This window comes from Neoarius graeffei, chromosome 25, assembly GCF_027579695.1.
Source record: "Neoarius graeffei isolate fNeoGra1 chromosome 25, fNeoGra1.pri, whole genome shotgun sequence".
Taxonomy (NCBI): Eukaryota; Metazoa; Chordata; class Actinopteri; order Siluriformes; family Ariidae; genus Neoarius; species Neoarius graeffei.
Genome location: NC_083593.1, coordinates 40026663 through 40050390, shown reverse-complemented (window position 1 = coordinate 40050390; position 23728 = coordinate 40026663). Strand labels below are relative to the sequence as shown.

At 41.9% G+C, this 23728-nt stretch overlaps 1 protein-coding gene across 1 annotated transcript in view; it reads right to left on the bottom strand.

The window, feature by feature from the left end:
• Positions 1 to 23307, bottom strand: part of tln1 (talin 1) — a 152722-nt gene extending 129415 nt beyond the window's left edge. The window contains exon 1 of the mRNA XM_060908652.1: positions 23155 to 23307. The gene's annotated coding sequence lies outside the window, so the exon portion shown is untranslated. The remainder of the gene's footprint in view (positions 1 to 23154) is intronic.
• Between the last annotated feature and the right edge of the window lie 421 nt (positions 23308 to 23728).

Here is a 23728-nt window from a genome sequence, read left to right as displayed (position 1 = left end):
CCGGCCCTTAATGAAACCCCTAAGAACGTTATTTTAATCTCATCTCATCATCTCTAGCCGCTTTATCCTGTTCTACAGGGTCGCAGGCAAGCTGGAGCCTATCCCAGCTGACTACGGGCGAAAGGCGGGGTACACCCTGGACAAGTCGCCAGGTCATCACAGGGCTGACACGGACAACCATTCACACTCACATTCACACCTACGGTCAATTTAGAGTCGCCAGTTAACCTAACCTACATGTCGTTGGACTGTGGGGGAAACCGGAGCACCCGGAGGAAACCCACGCAGACACGGAGAGCATGCAAACTCCCCACAGAAAGGCCCTCGCCAGCCACGGGGCTCGAACCCAGACCTTCTTGCTGTGAGGCGACAGCGCTAACCACTACACCACCGTGCCACCATGTTATTTTAATGAATATTAAAATTTAAAATAAAATTAAAAAAAAGACAACTGCATATAGTTTTATATCATGATATTTAGATGTTGCATTTGTAATATTAAACATGGCAGGCCTTTTAATTACATAATTTGGGATACACCCTGGATTTCTGAATTTGGGCTTTTTCTATTGTGATAAAGGGTAATTTGGGCTTTTCCGCACATGCAAAATGCTGTTTTCCCAGTGCTGTGTTTAAACCTGCTGCTGCTTTTTTTTTTTAGCTACAAAGTTATGAATAAATAAAGAAGTCTATGAACGTTATTTTTACCTTTATTGCAAAATGTCTACAGCATTAATCCCTCTTGATGTACATGTCAAAAATAATTAGAATACAGTTAGTATTTAAAAGATGTGTTGGGCCTGAGGAGAGCCTGGAGGAAAGGAGCCTGGGAATGAAAAAGCAAGTTACGCACAAAGAGACAAACCTGTCGCAGACCTGTGACACAAAAGGTTTTTCAGTCACATCACAAGAATCGGCAGTGCAATTCACAGCATGTAGTCGGGTAAAAGACCTGAGTTTAAATGAAAGGCCAGTATCTAAGACTATCATCAACAAGAGGACCAAGCTCCAAGTCACTGATTCCACCCACACTTAAACAACTGTGTGTATGCAAGCTGTACCTTAAATACACAGCTGTGTCCCAAATAGCGCTCTTTTATTCAGTCTTATCTGATTTTAAAATCATAGGACACTAGGTATCAGAGAGATATTGCAGTTGAGGTCAGATAGTGTGGGATACAGGGCTATTTTTAGGTTTTTAAATGATACAGGAATTATTAGGAGAATTTAGCACAACAGGGTCGTAAACATTCTCGTTCACACTCCAGTCCAGAAGGTGGCAGTAATACACCTAAAAGCTGTTTGCCAACTGCTATAAAAGATGATTTACCTAATGTGGAAATCCCACTCTGGTCATTGGTATGCGAGTCTCGCTCCTCCACGAAAACATGGCATGCCGATAGCCGTTGATGGAGAATTTGTGCTCTGCGCGAGACTTACGGCTAGTTCGACGAACCCAGAACAACATGGGAATGGTGCGGATTTCGCGTCAGTTACAAGAAATACATGCTAATTTCTGTATCTTTAAAAAAGAAAGTCAAGACATTGGGTTTTATGCAGCCAAGTTTATTTAATCAGCATTTCGGGTTTTTTTTTTTTTTTACTTTTGGTAGCATATTTTGGGTGCTTGACCTTAATTTGGGCACCTACGACGTTATCCATCGCAGGTTTCATGTAATTGAAAGGCCTGATAGGAAATCAGTTGGTTGAGAAACTTTGAAAAGTAACTAGCGCCAGGCCGGATTTTGCACCGGGCACCGGCCCTTAATGAAACCCCTAATAACACGTTATTTTAATGAATATTAAAATAAATTTACTGCATATAGTTTTATGACATTTAGACATTGCATCTGTAATATTAAACACAGGGTAGTGGTGTATAAATAAAACACCACATCAAAAAGTATCAAGATCCATTTTATTTTTCTTAAATCCTACAATCATGCATATAATTGTAAAACATTTTCATGCATCATAAATCACTGATCTTTAGTAACAAAAAATTGTTTGCACCTACCATTTTAATACAGCTCTGAAAAGAGGGGAAAAAAATAAAATAAAATTCTGGACCACCGAACCCTGAAAATATATATATATATTTTTTTAAACTTTGACAGGATTTTTTTGCTCGGCCCAAAACAAAATTTGATGCTTGCACAAACCACAGTCTGGCAAACCTGAAAAGATTGCACTTCACTAGGGCTGTAACGATACACCCGACTCACGATTCGAATCGCAATTTTTGACCCACGATTCGATACGCCCACGATTTTTTTTAAAATGTTTTTTTAAAGTAGTAAATTTCACTTATTAACATTTACTTACTTACATTAACTATTTAATAACAAATAATTCAGACCACTGCAGAGAATGAGTAATATGTATGCAAAAATGAACAAATGTATATCCAAAGACTGTTTTATTTCTCAAAAATAATACTGTTGAGCCGGAAGCTCTGGTTTTTTCGGTTCTGAAAAAGTCATTTTTCCAAATCGTGTAAATCCGTTAAGATTTTTTTTTTTGGGGGGGGGGGTGGCTCTCTCACTGTCTCGCTCTCATAGGGCCAATGATTTTCTGTGATCGCGGAAAACAGATGGAAATTACGGAATTTTTATGGTGAAACATTGCTCGCGTGTAAAATGTAACTGCCGCAGAAGGCTTCCGCCCAAGCAGACATGCCTTCAGTGTTGCCAGATATTGCTAACGTTTTCCACCCCAAAATATGTTCAAAACCAGCCAAAAAGCACCTAAACCCGCCCAATCTGGCAACACTGCATGCCTTTCCGGTCAAGTGATTGTGATTGGCTTGTGGCACACCTAGCCAGCCAATGAGCTGCTTGTTTACAGATTCGCTCCCCGCGTCGCAACCAGAATGGCGACCGCTTAAAAGAAATGAATGCTCTGCCAGTGGCGAGTGTGGACGTTGCGTGACTCGCAGAAGATTGTCGCAGGTCGGCGAAAAAACGACTTACTAATAGATATAAAAAAATAAAAGTAATTTAAGTAAGTTTAAAATGTAATTTAAATAAAAAAGTATTCATAAATTGAAGTTTGGAAGCGCCTCTGTTTTTGGGCTGAGGAGAAGTTTGAAAGGGTGTACCGCGATTCTGCCTTCTTGCATCGCGATACGGATCGTGGCTCTGCGTATCGCGATTTCGATACGCATATCGTTACAGCCCTACACTTCACTGGTAACTACAAATCAAATCAATACACTCCTACTTTTTATTTTTAATGACTGATCATTTCTTTCGCCTGTAAGTGCTTTATCCTGGTGGCTCTCTCGCAATACATACTCCGATTTCCACCCATTTAAGGAAACATTTTTATCAACACTATACATGACTAATACCATAACACCGGATCTTAAACATCTGGATGTCAATTTAGTCTTTAAATACATCATTACAATGTAAACAGTATTCAAACTCAAGTTTACTCTGACAGCACTCCTGCTGATTCACTTCCCGAGTCCTGTGTTTGAAGGACAGTGGTTTCACAAAGTAACGCATGTTCACCACTCTGTCCTTTATCTCCATCTGCAAGCTGACTCTTCTCATCCTCCGCTAGGTCTATCTAACCGTTCTCATTTATATCCATCTTTTGCAGAATGGAGTTAACACACAATTACTTTGACAACAATGCTGCTTATCATTACAAGACATGCATGTCTCTCACTAGGAAGCTACATTCAAACTGAAATCAAGTGAATCAGCATGTATTTACATGATGCACACATCTGGCATCCTTGCCCTGCTTTGACACACGTTGTGTAACAAATCTGCAGACTCGAATATGAATATTTACAGATACACCAATAAGCCATAACATTAAAACAACCTGCCTAATATTATATAGCGCCCCCCCCAATTGTGCCCCCAAAACAAGCCCTGACCCATCAAGGCATGGACTCCACAAGACCTCGAAGGTGTGCTGTGGTATCTGGCACCAAGACTTCAGCAGCAGATCCGTTAAGTCCTGCAAGTTGTGAGGTGGGACCTCTATGAATCAGATGTGTTTGTGCAGCACATCCCACAGATGCTTGAGACCTGGATACATTGAAGGCCAAGTCAACACCTTGATGCTCCTCAAATAATTCCTGAAGAATTTTTGCAATGTGGCAGGGAACATTATCCTGCTGAAAGAGGGCACTGCCATTAAGGAACACAGTTGCCATGAAGGGGTCCACAACAATGTTTAAGTAGGTGGCACGTGTCAAAGTAACATCCACATAAATGCCAGAACTCGAGGTTTTCCAGCAGAACATTTCCCACAGCATCACGCCACCTCTACCAGCTTGCCTTCTTCCCAGAGTGCACCTATGGCCATCTCTTCCCCAGGTAAGCGACACACAGGCACCCAGCAATCCACATGAAAGAAAATGTGATGTGATTCATCAGACCAGGTCACCTTCTTCCATTACTCCATGGTCCAGTTCTGATGTGCACAACCATTTTAGACACTTGGTAGTGAACATGGCACACTGACCAGTCTGCAGCGACACAGCACTGCGTATTCACATACCTTTCTATCATAAACAACAAACTTTTTAGCAATTTGTTGTACAGTAGCTCTTCTCTGGGATTAGACCAGATGAGCTAGCCTTCGCTCCTCATGTGCATCAATGAGCCTTGGATGTCCATGATCCTATCACTGGTTGCCCTTCACTGAACCACTTTTGGTAGGTACTAACCACTGCATAACCAGGAACATCCCTCAACACCTGCTGTTTTGGAAATGCTCTGCCCCAGTCATCTAGCCATCACAATTTGCCCCTTATCAAAGTCACTCAGATCTTTACGCTTGCCCATTTTTCCTGGTTCCAACACAACCTCAAGAACATGCTGTTCACTTACTGCCTAATATATCCCACCCCTTTGCAAGTACCACTGTAATGAGCTGATCAATGTTATTCACTTCACCTTGTCAGTGGTTTTAATGTTATGGCAACACTCCCTTTAATGTATGTGAAGAACCTAAATCTCAATGAAAGACCATACCATTTCTCCTTCTTCTAGTAATCACTTTAGAGTGCTCAATATGGCAGGAAACAGGTACAGATAACCAGAATTTGAAACACCCAAGGTTGAGGACAGGACCTTGTTGCATGGACCCAACAACACAGCCAACAAACTGAATTCCATCACAGTAACGTGAAGTCCAACAGAAAGCTGCTCCGTGTTTTCTACTGGCAGGAGTCGCAACACACTGATGACAAACATGGGGAATATAAGCAACAACTAACATCTGCTGGAGTGTAAACTGCTGAGCAAATCCCTGCCGCTCTTATCTTACAGCAAGTAAAACAAAAAGTACTCTCACGGTGTAGAATAAACAATTCTGGAGGCATGTCAGGGTCATGGCAAAAGTGGGCCAGCCTTTATAAAAAATAAATAAATAAAAATTTGGGGGGTAGGGGGTGGCGGCAGCTAGATTAGCACAATTCAAAAGGTCATAAAAAGGAGTTCAAAGCAATTATGATTGTTATAAAATGTTAATGTGCTGAATAGGAGTGTATTAAACCAAACAGTCTGGATTGATACAGTGGCTTGAAAAACGTTTGTGAACTCCAAGATTTTTCTTTATTTCTGAACAAATATGACAAACATCAAATTTTCAGGGTAGATAAAGAGAACCCAATTAACCGAATGAGACAAAAATATATTACACTTGCTCATTTGTTTATTGCGGAAAATGATCAAATATTACATATCAGTGAGTGTCAAAAGTAAGTGAACCTCTAGGATTAGCAGTTATTTTGAAGGTGAAATTAAGAGTCAGGTGTTTTAAAATCAATGGGATTTAAAATGGGTGTGAATAGGTGCCCTGATTTACCTAAAGAACAGGGCTCGATCAACGTTGGTCCTTTAGAACACATCTTTGTGCAAGTACATCACTACACAAACAAAGGAGATTTCTGAGAATCTCGGGGGGGGGGCTCATCATGCTGGAAAAAGTTACAAAACCATCTCCAGAGTTTGGACTCCATAAATCCACAGTCAGACAGATGGAGGAAATTCAAGACCACCGTTACCTTCCACAGGAGTGCTTGACCAAGGCATGTAATAGCCTGCAAGGTCACAAAGCTACTGCTCTTCAAAAAGTACACTTTTGCCCATCTAGAGTTTGCTAAAGATCATGTGGACAAGCCAGAAGGCTAATGCAAAAAATTTTTACAGATGGATGCAGTCAAAACAACTTTTTGGCTTAAAGAAAAAGCATTATGTTTGGAGAAAGAAAAACGCTGCATTCCAGCATAAGAACCTTATCCTATCTGTGAAACATGGTGGTGGTTGTACCATAGTTTGGGCCTGTTCTGCTGCATCTGGGCCAGGACAACTTCCCACCATTGATGGAACAATTAATTCTGAAGTAAACTAGCAAATTCAAAAGGAAAATGTCAGAATATCTATCCATGAACTGAAATCAACAGAAAGTGGGTCATGTAGCAAGACAACAACCTTAAGCACACAAGTCATTCTACCAAAGAATGGTTAAAGAAGAATAAAGTTAATGTTTTGGAATGGCCAAGTCAAAGTCCTGATCTTAATCCAATCGAAATGTGTGAGCATTTCATATGAAGAAGCCCACCAACATCCCAGAGTTGAAGCTATTCTGTACAGAGGAATGGATAAAAATTACTCCAAGCCAATGTGCAGTACTTATCAAAAGCTACTGCCGGGGGGGGGGAAACACAACACGACACCAGATACTGAAAGAAAAGGTTTGCATACTTGTGTCACTCACTGATATGTAATAGTGGATCACTTTCCTCAATAAATAAATGGCCAGGTATAATATTTTTGTCTCATTTGTTTAATTGGGTTTTCTTTATCTACTTTTAGAACTTGTGTGAAAATCTGATGTTTTAATGCATATTAATACAATTTAAAAAAAATAATTCATATTAATGCAGAAATACAGAAAATTCTAAAGGGTTCACAAACTTTCAAGCACCACTGTACATCAATCTAAAAGGCAATGACTGAAATTGATTAACAATTCTCAAATTTTTGACCATTGTAATTGATTATACATAAATTAACTAAAAAAAGGACAGTGTATAAAAATGTATTTTTAAACTGATGTGAAAATGATTTAAAAAAGGCTAGCAAGGTGATTCACCCGTAACACCAAAACAATTTAAAAAAAAAAAAACAAAAAAACAGTCCTTCCCTAAAACACCACAATTTGTGAATTGATATGCCTTACCCCAGAGTCTGAACAAAGCTGATCCCTTAGAAAATCAGAGGCTGCTAAATCAAATGGTGTCAGATCCAGCGGCGTAATCAAAAATATCAAATCGTTGACTTAGAAATCAAAATGGTATCGTATTGCGCTAAGGTTAAAAAAGGAAAAGAGCAATCTCTTTATTCAATATTCAGCCCATTACAAACGGTGCTAAACTTTGAAGGCAAACGCTCGTTTTTTTTTTAAAAAAAAAAAATGCAATGTGGTTGAATGTAAATAATGAGAGACATATGGCATACCAACGCAGCTGGTAATCAATGTAATGGTGCCTTTAAAAAACACCCCACGACACACCAACTAAATAACAACCTCATGTACTTCAGTCACAAATTGTCTTCTGTTCATTTTGTTGCGAAAGTTCAGTAATTCAAACTGAAATCATTTCTAGATATCGTATCATGTTCATTATTTGTAAAAAGTACAGCACTGATAGTGGTGGAACACAAACTCAAACTAATCATTGGCATCTTTATGGCTCAATTCCACATCACATTCCACTGGAATTCCACAGCGATTCTCAGCGGACTCCAGGCGAAATATGAGGGAGGGACGACACAGGCCTTAGAGAAAGGGGGAGCGCTCGCTGTTGCAGGTCCAGCACTTGTTTTGTTGCCTCCCCACCATCTTTAGGAATGTGAGCAGAAGTGGATTTGGGAATGTTTTTGCTGGCGACAAAGTAACTTTATCCGAGTGATCTGTTTAAGCAAAACACAGAGGCTTGGACTGCACAAGCTGTAGCCGGCAGACGATGCTTTCCAGGACTGACACTCAATCGAGAACACTGAACCGGGACTCGGTCAGGAGTTAAAGCCTCCTAAACAGAATCCTTGGCAGAGGGCAGCATGCTGTCACATCTTGATGTTTATAACGGTTGGTTTTCAGACGGGGAGGAGACACAGTCCATTCAGACAAGCTGTAACATTAGCACAGTTTGAACAGCCACTGCTGTGAGCCACCACCTCCTTTTTTCTTTGTTCTGAATCAGTACCCACCCCGATTCAATCAATCCAATTACACTGTGGAATGTCATTCTTTGCTGTTTTGTGTCCTTTGAAAACTTGTGCGTCTGACTAATTGAAGTCACATTTGTAGGGCTATCTGTACAAGTCATACACATCACTCATAGCATTCCTGGTTCACTAATGGCATTTATTTCTTTTGTTACGCAATAATTTATTTACTTGTTCACTTCCTTTTACAAGATATTTATTGTTATATTATTAGTGTTGCTGAATCTGAGTGGACAGTAGTAGACTTTGAAACTTGTACAGAGGATGCAATCCAAGTCTACTAAAATAAATAAACAAGGTTAAAATGTGGCGCTATTTAACAAATAAAGTGTATAATCTAACATGAAGACATTACATTAACTTTTATGGAAGGAGTGTTCAGTGTAAGCCCTTTGTACAAGTTACACATCTATAATAGCGCATCTTCATGTTTAATTCCTTACTTCTAAATCAACAAATAGACAGTTGTGGACTTTTGTACCATGTGGCTAGTGAGTCTCCACAAGTTTAAATATTATATTTAAGGCTGAAAGTAGTCAAAAAAAAAAATCCAGAAAGTTGTGAAAGACATTTTACTTACTGCAGTACTTTTTTTTTTTTAAATATGATGAAGCCAAGCACTTAAAACTTGACATGCTCATGCCTAGATTATTACATGCAAAAAATAGTTTACCAACAGTCAGGGACAACGCTACACAACAACGGAAAGGGCTTTAAATCAGTAAAGTTTATCCACCTAGTCACTGAGATGGCTTCCTATGACCAAAGAAACCACTTTGGTCATAAGAATACCGTGGGTGGCATGGTGGCGTAGTGGTTAGCATGGTTGCCTCACAGCAAGAAGGTTCCGGGTTTGAACCCAGCGGCCGGCAAGGGCCTTTCTGTGTGGAGTTTGCACGTTCTCCCCGTGTCTGCGTGGGTTTCCTCTGGGTGCTCCAGTTTCCCCTACAGTCCAAAGACATGCAGGTTAGGTTAACTGGTGACTAAAATTGACCGTAGGTGTGAGTGTGAATGGTTGTGTGCCTGGTGACTTGTCCAGGGTGTACCCCGCCTCTCACCCATAGTCAGCTGGGATAGGCTCCAGCTTGCCTGCGACCCTGTAGAACAGGATAAAGTGGCTAGAGATAATGAGATGAGATTTGTACAAGTCATCAAATTTCCATCCATCCATTATCCGTAACAACTCATCCTGTGCAGGGTCGCAGGCAAGCTGGAGCCTATCCCAGCTGACTACAGGTGCCCTGGACAAGCCGCCAGATCATCACAGAGAGACCACATACAGTAGAGACAAACAACCATTTTTTTTGCCACATACAGTAGAGACAAACGACCATGGGTGGCACTGTGGTGTAGTGGTTAGCACGGTTGCCTCACAGCAAGAAGGTTCCGGGTTCGAACCCAGCGGCCGGCAAGGGCCTTTCTGTGTGGAGTTTGCATGTTCACCCCGTGTCTGCGTGGGTTTCCTCCGGGTGCTCCGGTTTCCCCCACAATCCAAAGACGTTAGGTTGACGTGGGGTGGCCTTGGGCTGTGGTGCCCTCGAGCAAGGTACCTAACCCCTGACGGCTCCCCGGGCGCTTTGGTATGGCTGCCCACTGCTCAGTGTGCGCGTGTGTTCACTGCTTCAGATGGGTTAAATGCAGAGGATGAATTTCACTGTGCATGTGACGAATAAAGGTTTCTTCTTTCTTTTCTAAGAAATTCCAACATGAAATAACCAGCTCATAATAGACAACCGCTGAAGCGGAGAAGCCATGAACACTTAACGTGTTTAATTAAATCCAACTTTCAGTATGAAGGATTTCAACTGAGTGAAAGAAAAAATAGAAGCAAGAAGAAACAGGACGCAGCACTGTCTTGTGAGGAAGGAACAGCAATTTGTATTCCAGTCAAGAGGAAGTATTTGCATGCCTTCCTTTTCCAAAAGACTTTCACGTGTGTGTGTGCAACCATGTCAAGCCACTTGGGAGGTGAAGTGCTTTCAGAACTTTGCTGAGCCTTCAAGTAGGATTATGCAAAACAAGAACTGATGGACATGCTTCTGAAGAGCACTACTACACATCAAGCAGGTTAGGCATGACTGACACACACACATCCCATTTACAGAGAAGTTTTGGGATATTTTCCAAAATGCAATTAAAAAAAAAAAAAAGGGTGATTTCTGTTTCACATGAACCTTTACTTAACTGAAAAAGTACAAAGAAAAGACTTTCGATAGTTTTACTGACCAACTTAACTGTATTTTGTAAATATAAACAAAGTTAGAATTTGATGCCTGCAACACACAAAAAAGTTGAGACAGAGGTAAAATAAGACTAAAAAAAGTTTATAGGATATTCAAGCAACACCATTTTGGAAGATTCCACAATAAGCAGGTTAATTGGTAACATGATTGGGTAGAAAAGGAGCATGCACCAAAGGCTCAGGCTTTGCAAGCAAAGATGGGTCGTGGCTCACTCCTTTGTGCCAAAATTTGCGAGAGAATTGTTGGTCAATTCAAAAAGAACATTGCTTAACGCAAGATTGCAGAGAATTTAGGTCTTTCAAAATCTACAGTACATAATATTGTGAAAAGATGCAGGGAATTCAGAGACACCCCAGTACGTAAAGAGCAAGGTCAGAAACCACTGTTGAATGTGTGCGACCTTCAAGCCTTGAGGTGGCACTGCCTGAGAAACCGTCATGCTAATGTAACAAATACAGCCACGAGTTTGGAAGGACTTCAGAAAATTGTCGCTTAACACAGTATGCTGCTGAATCCAGAAATGCTTTGAAACTGTATTACGCAAGGAGGAAGCCATTTATCAAATGCTATGCAGAAACGCTGCCGATTTTTCTGGGCCTGAACGACAGTGGAAATGTGTGCTGTGGTCAGACGAGTCCGCATTTCAAACTTGTTTTCAGGTAAACCAGACGTTGAGTTCTACATGCCAAAGGTGAACACAACCGTCCAGTTTATCATCAGAGAAAAAGGTGCAAAAAGCCAGCATCTGAGATGGCATGGGGGCATCAGTGCCCACGGCATGGGTGAGTTACACGTGTGAGAAGGTACCACTGACACAGAGGTGCATGTTAAGATTTTAGAGAGACGCATATTGCCATCAAGGCGACGTCTCTTCCCAGGAAGCCCATGGTTATTTCAGCAGACCAATGCCAGGCCTCATTCTGCACGGGCTACAACAGCGTGGCTTCACAGACACAGAGTGCATGTGCTTGACTGGCCTGCTGCCAGTCCAGATCTGTCTCCTATTGACAAATGTAGGGCACATCATAAAGAGAGAGTCAGACGACGGCAACCACGGACTGTTGAGCAGTTGAAGTCTTCTATCGAGCAAGAATGGACAAAACTTCCAACTGCAAAAATTATTTTTTCGCGGTCCGGTTTCCATCAAATCCTGCGCTCTGATTGGCTGGCGAGCGGGTCCGTATCCTACAGTACAGACCCCAGTTATGGACCTCTAGCGACTCGCTCGTTCACAACAACAAACATAGTAGCAATTTTTGTCATCATTTATCTCTTTTATAAGATTTATTTATAAGATTATCAAAAATCTTAAATTTTTGCCAGCATTTCTCAGCATAATAGCATTAATTTTACATCATGGATAGCGATAACGACAGTCTTCACAGTGAAAGTGAGTTTTACTACCCTGAGGAAGAAGAAATAAAAGAAAACATTTCAGGAGAAAGCTAAAAACCTCTAACTGTTGCTAACGCCGAGCAAAAACATGGCTGAATCCTGAATGACTCAATTTTGTATAAATAGGGGACTACATAGGCAGCAAAATGTAGTTTTTTTCCTGCCATGGAAGTGCACTTGTATACAGAGAAGGAAGCAATTTGCATTACAGCCGTGAATGAGGATTCAAAATGGCGGCTCGGCTTTCCCTTTCGGGCGCTCTCGTTTTCTGTTAGAATTTGGTAAAGGAAAAAAAAAAAAAATTTATATACATACATACATACACACACACACACATATATATATAAAAAATTTACCAGCTTAAGGTCGGTCCGTATGGTGAAATATCATGACCTCGGTCAGTACTTTCAAAACCTCAGTCATGGTATTTCACAATACGGACTGCCCAGCTGGTAAACACCACATGTATCTTCAGTTCCAATATAATTAAAGTGTTATTAAAAGGAAAGGTGATGTAATACAAATGGTAATAATGCCTCCATACCAACTTGAGTGTATTACAGGAATCAAATTCTAACCTCGTTTATATTTACAATTCATTTGGTCAGTAAAACTACTGAAACTCTGTACTTTTGTCAGTTAAATAAAAGGTTCATGTGAATTATTTAAAAAAAAAAAAAAAAAAACACAGCTTTTAGTTTTTATTGCATTTTGGAAAATATCCCAACTTTCCTGGAAATTATATTTATATATTTAAAAAAAAATAAAAATCCAGGTAGTTCAATATATTCCAATTACACTAAAAACAGTTCCTGCCAGACTTCAGTGTCAAACACAGCAGAAAGTCATCCGAGGCTGAAGATGACCCTTCTGGGAAGACATGACCAGTGACAGACCTTACATTCCTTCAGTCACATTCCCACAGGGTACAGGAAGTCGATCTGCACATTTTTATGTCCACAGACACGTTCATGCAATGCATCTGTTTTTCCCCACCCAAAACTGAAGACCATCTGCTTCAAATACCAAACATTAGGCCAAAACCATGCTTCGCAAACTTATCAGCTAAAAGGCTTGCATCAAAAGTGTAGACGTTGACAAGTGAGAAGAACGCGAGTAAATTTCTGTATTTGATTTCGGAGCACAGCGTCTAACTTGCATCAACACTACATGATAGGTAGAACATAAATATCTGTTGTACTTAATTTAACAGTTCTTGGAACCTCAGCAAGATGGTATGAAGTTTCACAACGGCAGCTTACACTTCTTTTTGCTTAATATACCCAAGGCTCTAAGAATTATTTTTTTAAAAAAGGATGTTCAGACAAATTCAAATTAACACCAAGACCTGCGGATGTCTTCTGAACGGTGTTCATTTATCACATAACAGCCTATATTATACTACATGAGCAACAATTTACAGCATATAGGGTACAAATATGGCTGTTACATACAGTGCATATTTCATTTTTAAAACTATAATGAATGTTTTATTAGTTCCAGACTGAAATAGCACATTTTTCATACATGAGGTATGGAGAGGTGTTTTCATTCACACATATGAGCCTCAAGTGATTTAGGAGCTGCCAGCAGCAGATTGGCTTGGTCGGGACTCGCTCCAGCTCCAGTTGTGACCCAGTCGTTCAGCTATCCCAGATATCTATCACTAACCACACTCCCTCAGCCAGCTCCTCAGATGACTCAGTTTTGTCACAATGTAAACGACTGCTAAAAGTGGCTGGAGTGCTAGGTGTCTCTCAAAGCTTCATCGCAGGCTGCAATTAATCATGCAAGGTGATGTAGGGACAGTGGGTTTCACTTATTAAACCGTATAAAAATTTGTTCATAAGTCAGTCATCCACAGGAGCCTGTGGTAAAATATTTTGAGAGCTTCTAAGTTTGTGTAAAGTCTCCTAATCTGAAACTTAACTGAAAATCTTGATTGCCTAAACAAATTTAATGAAACTCCGTTGTTTCACATTAGCGAAAATATTATTATTAACGAGACCGTCAATGACGGTGTAGTTCACTCCGACCACGTCTAGTCCAGAAGGAACGATCTAAAATGGGCCACCTTGCACAATAAATGTTGCAAGCTATATACACACCATAGGAACACCTACCTATTTGCCAGAAAGAATCCAAAACAGCAAGGAATTAACCAAGAAGTTACTCTTGTTGAACTGCTCATTAAGACTTAGTCCATAACTTCATTAATAATTGTAATTAAGCAAATTTGGGTAGAGGTTATAGGCACCCTAGCTACCCCTACCTTCATGCCAGAAAGAATCAAAATCTGTGAAGAACTGAGGGAGAAGCAGCGATTTGTGTGGAAACTGCTTGTTAGGACTTAACTCCATACCTTTATTGTTAATTGCAATTACACAAATTTGGGTAGAAGCTATAGACACCCCAGGCAGACCTACCTTCCTGCCAAAAAGAATAAAAATCGATGAAGAATCGAGAGAGAAAAAGCGATTTTCGTGAAATGTGGAGGACGCCGGACAGACAATACGATGGTATAAGCTTGTTGCCTGTCGGCCGGATGAGTTAATAAAGCAATCCAAAAATTCATAAACTGAGAAAATTAGGACAAAAGAAATGCCACTGTATAAGAGGAGGAGTTAATCCATGCCTGTTTTATGTTGGAATCTGACCACAGATTCAGCCCGATTTTCACAAGATTTTGTCAAGGCCAACAAATTTCCAGCTTCAGGCCCAAACATGAATGTCAGGAAGGACAAACGGGCTTTGTAGCGCAACAAAAGTCAGCGATGTGGCATCTGGGATGCTCCATGAGATCACAATGAAGTCTAGCATGCCAGAATTTTTTTTTTTTTTAAACATTCTCACCTAGTTTGATATTTGTTAACTCCTACAATGTGTTCTGCCACCATCACACATCGCTCTTCTGTAGCCATGATGCACAATTTCTTGACCCTCCTCCGTGACGAAATTCAAGGATGTGAACGATGATTGGTCGGGGTCAAACTTGTGTCGCCAGTCTCCTAAATCAAGACACGGCAAGCATTTATAGCGATATACGATTGCCTAATCTGACATGACGACCATTGTGAAAGCTAAAAATATCGTGGAGCCTGATCCTAGCATTAGATGACAAGCTGCAGTGGCTGAGCTGCATTACTGGAAGATTTAGTCACACTGTGCTGACGAGACACTCAACATCACTGCCATTTTATCAAATGACACAAATGAGCAAAAAACACAAGTGTTACCGAAACTTTTTGTAAACCTGGCAATCGGGAGTTTTCAGTCCGTTTTGGTCTGTGCAAACGTTTCAAGGTCTACAAAAAACTTTGAGATAAATGAAGCCCAATGTCTCTGTCTCAGCAGACTTCATAGATCTAGTAGCAAACCCCGCTTGACATCAATGTTGCACAAAGGTTTGATAAAGCTGACAGAATAAGCACAAACTGTCCGAGATATTCATCTTAATAATTCCCATTGCCCCTAGTCTCATGGCACATTTCCTCCTGAGTCATGACAACTTCTCAGCTAGACATATGGTAATCATATGCTTAAACTGTGGCGTGACTAATGCCTCTTTCCTTACAACTCCACTCTCTTAACAAGCACCATTCAAACACTCCTCTTGCTGCTATTGTACATGGAGTACAAGCAGGCAGCACTGCAGTGTAAATGTGTTCAATGACAGCTTAAGAATTAAAAAAAAAAAGTTCAATATACTCCACATATCCATCAAAGAACACATCTACACTCAAGTGGATGTGATGGCGTTAATAACATGTGTCCTATTAGAGGCGGAGGGAATTCAACTGGCTTCTCTCGCCTGTGGAATAACAGTACATGTTGCTTTGACCAAATATGGCTGGCTCCAAACAGTGGTAGAAGACAGCGTCCTGCACCCCGAAACAAACCTCGGATCCAAATCTCCTAAATGGGAGAGACTGTGGAGTCGCTGCACACGCCAGGCATAAATCCAACTCCAGTCATCACGTTCGTGAGACTCGCCACAGATGTTCTGCCATACTAGGGCTCCAAAAATGAGAAAGCTGGTCCAATTTGGTGTAAATGTACTTTCATGGCTCATCTATGAAAGAGCTTATTGGGTCGATATGTACTAGGAAAAGGTGATATGCAGTACTTCCATTTCTAAGATGTCTACTCCAATCCAAACAAGTCACTGACACAAAGATTATAGAAAGGCAACTTTTTTTTTTTTTAATATGCCAATTGTTTTTCTTGGCTCATCAACATCCTCCACATTCATGTGTTGCTGGTTACAGTTTTATGGCTTTAGGGGATGTTCACAAGGACTATGCCATGTCCTGAGTTCTCTAAAACCAGGACTTCCAAGCACCAGAAAAGAAAGTTCTGAACAAGCAAAGGTAGGTTCTATTTAACCCAAGAAGCTAAAATAGGTTCATTAGGTTCTATTTAAAAAGCACACCAAGCTGAACTTGGGAGAAGTCATTGCTTAATGGTTAGCAGCTTTGGGACCAAAAGGTCACCAGTTCAAGTCCCTGAACCAGCAGGACTGCCTGAAATGCCCTTGAGCAAGACACCTAACCCCAGGCTGCTCTGGGGATGTTGTACATTGCTCTCGATAAGAGCGTCTGTGATGTGCCTGTAATGTAATGAAGTTATATTGTATGCAATATAGTAATAAAAGTGAACACAGCAAAAACAAGAACTAAAATACTCACAGCTACCCATGGGATCATAGTGTCATAAACCTTGAACAAATTACATTTACAGGCATTTAGCAGACAGACAGTCTTATCGAGAGCGACATACAACGTACCCAGAGCAGCCCGGGGAGCAGCTGGAGGTTAGGTACCTTGCTCAAGGGCACTTCAGCCATTCCTGCTGTTCCAGGGACTCGAACCAGCAACCTTTTGGTCTCCAACCATTAAACCATGGCTTTCCCATACTACACAACATACTAATATATTTCTTTGGTGTGCTTTTAAAGGATCACCCATCAGTGAAACCATTCCAGGTACTTTTTCTACCCCCTTTTAAGCAATTAACCATAGGGAAATATATGGTGCGTCTTAATTATGGGGGAAAATAATTAATGCTACGTTCAAAAATAAATAAAAACATTATGATTAATCAGAACAAGAGCTAAAGGAAGCCTCGTCAGTCCTAAAGGCATCCATGTGATAGCCGAGGGCTTGCGGTTATGTCCATGTACACACATGGAGGCTGACCTCAGCATCTGATCTAGAACGATGAGCAGCAGGTCACCTAGTGAAGGCCATGCATAAAGAGCATGTGCTCCTCTAGTGCTCCACTTCTCCGCTCATCTCAGCAGGATTCTCCTCCAGAGCCCCTCTCGCAGAGACAAAGGGAGCCTTGATTCCGCACAAGCCCACCACAATACTACACAGTGTGCCATCAATGCCAACCTTGTTGCACGTAGCGCTGGGGGGTGCTTGCTACTGGCCGGAACAGCCTGCAAGAGCAGAGTTCCCATCCTTTTAAACGCACTACCAAAACGTGTTCGAGTGTGATAATTCATGTGGGAAGGCAAGAGGAAATCAAGCTCGCTATCAGTGCTCTACTGTATGTCATATCACTAAACTTCTAGAGGACAATACCAGGAATGTGACAAGCCGACATCCTGGAAGGCTTTTCCGAAAAGTGCCCTATTGTTTATTAGAAAGGAACTCACTCTTTACATCAAAAGCCAATAAGAAACGATGGATGAAGCCTCTTTCTGTCCAAGTGTGACCAATGGCACAGGAACAGGCAGCTCAACATTACATGCACTGATAGAACAACGGTCACAGGACATCATGTTCAATACACTCGCAGATCAGCTCTAATCCTCTGCAGCTTTATTGATTGGTCTGCAATATCGAGCACAACACAGTGCTCATTATCTCATCTCATTATCTGTAGCCACTTTATCCTGTTCTACAGGGTCGCAGGCAAGCTGGAGCCTATCCCAGCTGACTATGGGCGAAAGGCAGGGTACACCCTGGACAAGTCGCCAGGTCATCACAGGGCTGACACATATGCCGCTTTTCCACTACCAACGCGGCTGAGCCGTGCCGTGCTGAGTCGAGCCGAGTGGGGCTGTTGGAGTTGCATTTCGACTACAACCGCGCTGAACCGTGCTGGCTGGAAGTGGGTGGACACATTGGGTGGAGTTAGCGAAAGTGGGTGGACGTCAGGTGATGTCGTTAGGCGGCGCAAACAGTGACATCAGCGAGCTTTTAAGCGGTAGTCTCACAACCCGGAGAGTAAACAATAAACATGGAGGACATGGAGTCGTTAGTGTTGCTGGTCTTGGTGCTGTGGCTTGTTGTCACCGACAACGCCAACAGATACTGGCAAGAGCGTATAGATGAGGCGAGGCGCATAAGGCTTCATAATTCTCGTAATTCGTAATTCTCCTTCTTCCGGGTTTACGGTGTTTACAGATCCCAGCGTGCTCGCGGGGTGTGTGAGGACACTCCTCCTCACCAATCAGTGCACAGGGGAGTGTCTCCTCACGCCCCTAGCCTCACTCAGCTCGGTTTGGCTCGCTTCGGCTCGCTTCAGCCCTACTCCAAAACGGTGCGAGTTTTGGGGGCTAAGCAGGGCTGAAGCGAGATGAGTCGTGCTGTTTTTAGATAGTCGAAACACGAGCCGTGTCGGGCTGAAGTGAGCTGAAGCGAGCTGAAAAAGGGTAGTGGAAAAGGGCCAATAGACACAGACAACCATTCACACTCACGTTCACACCTACGGTCAATTTAGAGTCACCAGTTAACCTAACCTGCATGTCTTTGGACTGTGGGGGAAACCGGAGCACCCGGAGGAAACCCACGCGGACACGGGGAGAACATGCAAACTCCGCACAGAAAGGCCCTCGCCGGCCACGGGGTTCGAACCCGGACCTTCTTGCTGTGAGGCGACAGTGCTAAGTGCTCATTATTTAAGTGAAATAATCAGTGTATATAGACAGATTTCGGATTTAAAATATATATCAATAGTTTGTCTTCCAGGTAAGTAAAAACTCCAGTGTGCTACCATGTCCTATGTTTTTGCTGCACAGACTCCTACTCAAGTCGACTAAAAAAAAAAAAAAAAGTGGTAGTTAATGTAGTGTAATATTTCGGTAGTGTGTGCAATTTCATAAACTAAGGGAAATGAACCATGAACATAATTATCTTATTATAAAAGTTTCTAATGTAGCACATCATGTTTGTGTCCTTGACGAGAAGTCAGCAAGCTGTTGGCCAAGCTCTTGGCTTTGAACCGCGATGTTTTCTCCTTGCATTGTACATGAAAGATATTATTAGAATCTGGCTCACATCTTTATTTACTTATCGCAGGAGGAGGAGTGATATGACAAGTTTGTGCTTGCATTTCTTTTGCTTAATTACCACATAGCTGTGTGCTCATGAATCTGAAAAAGCGCATCAAGTTTAAACACATCTGTATACCAAAATGACAAAGTCAACACAGAGTGAGGTTTTTGCTTTCTTTTTCTTGTTGGTGAAATTTGCTTGTCCCGGGTGCTCAGATTGCCGCTGTATATATTACCAATCAGTAGTGACATATACTCGTATATAAATGTCATCCGTTCAACAGCTTCTTTTCTATTAGCAATAACAGCAGTCACGTGAGCAAACACATGGACACCAGTGCAGATGTTCACCACACCTGCTCACATAACACGTACCGGAGACAGAACTGAACGTTCTTCAGTTATACAAGAAACTGGAATGAAAACGCCATGACAATCCATCAAGATGGCGTGATGACTTCAGAGTGAATCACTGGATGCTGTTTTTTTTTTTTTTTTCAGTGACATCATACACTGCCTTTGATTAGCCAGACCACTGAGGAATGGCTCGCTCAAGACATGGCACTGCTCCTTAGTGCATCTTAAAAGGAAATAAAATAAGAGACACACACACCTGATATTTATCACTGAACTGTGTTAGAAGTTATTCCTGAATACACAGCATTTCTGGCTGAGTAACAATTTTGCGTCTCAGACTGTCACACAAAAATGTTCTCAGCAAACCCAGCGGGTGAATTATTTCTTATTGGTCTTTGAATGAGTAGCCTGTATAATTTGGATGCATTTTTCACCCTCAATATCTGGACCCAAGGGATGCATTATTTCCACTGGCATTGGAATCCAGATGCTCTGTTCTTTCTCCAGGTGTTTGGACCACAATCGCGCATTGTGTGCTCAGAAATTTGGCCACACTGTGCATATTATACTCAGGTATTTGGAGCGTGCATCATATCACCGAGTGCAAAAGATGGTTTCTGTGTTAAAAACAAAAGAAGCGCCGAACCTCTATTTGAAACAGTGTGTGTCTTATTCTGCAAAAAGACAATCATCCATCACACAAGTAGAATCAAAATTTGGGGCGGCACGGTGGTGTAGTGGTTAGCACGGTCGCCTCACAGCAAGAAGGTTCCGGGTTCGAACCCAGCAGCCGGCAAGGGCACTCCTCTGTGTGGAGTTTGCATGTTCTCCCCGTGTCTGCGTGGGTTTCCTCCGGGTGCTCCAGTTTCCCCCGCAATCCAAAGACATGCAGTTAAGTTGACGTGGGGCAGCCTTGGGCTGAGGTGCCCTTGAGCAAGGTACCGAACCCCTGACTGCTCCCCGGGCACTCTGGGCTGCCCACTGCTCTGGGTGTGCGCGCATGCACGTGTTCACTGCTTCAGATGGGTTAAATGCAGAGGATCAATTTCACTGTGCTTGAAGTGTACATGTGACGAATAAAGGTTTCTTCTTCTTAAATTGAAGAAGGAAGGGTGTGACAAACGATGTGTCAAGGGGGAAAAAAAAAAAAAAAGCACAAAGACTGACCAAGCAATCTGGTGAAGTTCAAGCAGAGATGTCAAGATAAAAGCTGTGAATATCACAAATAAAAGTATCAAAAAAGCTATGAAATGCGTGATATGCAAAGAGACTAGAGACCGTTATAAAGGCAGAAGTATTATATAACGTTCAGAAAAGGAGAAACTCAGTTGGACTGATTGATGCTTGTTACTAGCGATAATGGGGGAGGGAAAAACCCCACCAAATCTATCATACTTTATTTCCCGTTAGTAACTTTCATCTTAAGGATATACACATCATGGCCTAATGGTTAAAGAAGCAGCTTTGGGACCAAAAGGTCACTGGCTTGATTCCCTGAATCAGCAGGAATGGCTGAAATGCCCTTGAGCAATGCAGCTAACCCCCAACTGCTCCTGGAGAAGAGCGTCTGCTAAACACCAGTAATGTAAAGTATGTGTGCACGCATTATATACCTGGGTATTTACACTACCTGCACCCATGTAGTTAGGTATTTGCATCCGTCGGGTATGTTTTTTTTCCTCTGGCCCAACCTGTTTGACAAATCACTACACAGCCACGTGAGGTCTTTGCGATACCTCAGGCTAGTCATAAATGGTATGAAATATGCTGAAAAGGGATGAGTAAGATGTGTTACACATGGACTTGTGCATGTATGAGAGTACTTTATCTGCAAAAGAAAAAAAAGAAAGAAAACCTCTTCCAGCATAGTTTTAAAGCTGCTTATAAACCTCTGGTCTGTCTACTATCAATAATTCACTGGTGGAGAAGATAGGACAGATCTGCTACAGTCTGTATAGTGCACTAGAGTGTGTGAGTGTGTGTGTGAGAGAGAGTGTGAGTGAGTGAGTGTGTGTGTGAGTGAGTGAGTGAGTGAGTGTGTGTGAGAGAGAGTGTGAGTGAGTGAGTGTGTGTGAGAGAGAGTGTGAGTGAGTGAGTGTGTGTGTGTGAGAGAGTGTGTGTGAGAGAGTGTGAGTGTGTGAGTGAGTGTGTGTGAGAGAGAGTGTGAGTGAGTGAGTGTGAGTGAGTGAGTGTGAGAGAGTGTGAGTGAGTGAGTGTGTGTGTGTGAGAGAGTGTGTGTGAGAGAGAGTGTGTGAGAGAGTGTGTGAGTGTGTGAGTGAGTGTGTGTGAGAGAGAGAGTGAGTGAGTGAGTGAGTGTGAGAGAGTGAGTGAGTGAGTGTGAGTGAGTGAGTGTGAGAGAGAGTGTGAGTGAGTGTGTGTGTGAGAGAGAGTGTGAGAGAGAGTGTGAGTGAGTGAGTGTGTGTGAGAGAGAGAGTGTGAGTGAGTGAGTGTGTGTGAGAGAGAGAGTGTGAGTGAGTGAGTGTGTGTGTGAGTGAGTGTGTGAGAGAGAGAGTGTGAGTGAGTGAGTGTGAGTGAGTGAGTGAGTGTGTATGTGTGAGTGTGTGTGAGTGTGTGTATGTGAGTATGTGTGTGTGTGTGTGTGTGTATGTGAGTGTGTGTGTGAGAGAGAGTGTGAGAGTGTGTGTGAGTGTGTGAGTGAGTGTGTGTGAGAGAGAGAGTGAGTGAGTGTGTGAGTGAGTGAGTGTGAGAGAGTGAGTGAGAGAGTGTGAGTGAGTGAGTGTGAGAGAGAGTGTGAGTGAGTGTGTGTGTGAGAGAGAGTGTGAGAGAGAGTGTGAGTGAGTGAGTGTGTGTGAGAGAGAGAGTGTGAGTGAGTGAGTGTGTGTGAGAGAGAGAGTGTGAGTGAGTGAGTGTGTGTGTGAGTGAGTGTGTGAGAGAGAGAGTGTGAGTGAGTGAGTGTGAGTGAGTGAGTGAGTGTGTATGTGTGAGTGTGTGTGAGTGTGTGTATGTGAGTATGTGTGTGTGTGTGTGTGTGTATGTGAGTGTGTGTGTGAGAGAGAGTGTGAGAGTGTGTGTGTGTGTGTATGTGAGTGTGTGTGAGTGAGAGAGAGTTACAAGACGCCTACATTCACTTCACAAGTTCAAACTCTGGCACACAGTTAAAGCCTGCAGGCCGTGAAGCAAACTTCAGCAAGTTACAACACACTCTCTACAACTCTGACTAGTTTATTAAAAAAGTTACCACACGAATATCCTCATTCTGACAAAGCAAGCAAGTAAAAAGGCTGTTTAAAATAAATTAAACCCAGCTAAACTAGCCCAGTGCTCTCGGTTTGTACACACAGCAGGTAAAGCTACAGCATTAGCCAACAGTTCTGTCCTCAACCAGAAGCCTATACCATTCAGCTCACTTTCATGTCCTTTTATTTCGAAAAAATAATTTCAACGTTTAAATATTTCAACATAACGCTACATTACATGCCATTTCTCAATTATTATTAAAAAAACCCGTTTAGCAGGAGTGAACAAGCTAGCCGTCGGAAAAGGAACTTCATACCACACACAACAAAGTTTAGTAAGCAGAACCAAATCCGGTTTTTTTCCTTCTTTCTTTTTTTATTTATCGTGGAAATAAACTATAACCCTGAACTCTTACCTCTTCTTCACTCAACCGCTATTTGTCCACCTCCGGACACTATTTTCAGTAAAACCACTCCCGTTCCCCCAGCAGATAAAATGATGTTCCTGAAAATAATGCGGGTTAAACGTCAGTAGCTCTGGCTTGTGGACCCACTGCTCTGAGGCGCCGTTAGAGCTCCACCCTTCAGCCGCGTCCTAAACCGCACACTCCCTGACTACACAGTGCGCAGGATAGTATTACAGCAGCGCGTGCGTACTACATACTATTTAGTAAGGTAGTATGAGGTTTGGGACGCGGCCTATTACGGAACGTTTCCTATAAACTGAACGTCGTTTCCACTAGAAAAAAACCATAGCTCTTTATAAATGGTGTTGATTGAGTTATTAATTAATTTAATCAATTAGTCATGGCATTTGATTTTAAAAAATGTTAGATAATTTTTATCTGTAACGCAGAAAGAACAATTCGAAAACATTTGTTTTTTAGCATTAAGAGCACATGACTTCTCTGATGCATAACAGCATACAATTCTGTACACAAATATGTACCTGTCCCAGATGTACTCAATCAGGCAAATCATTGCACTGGA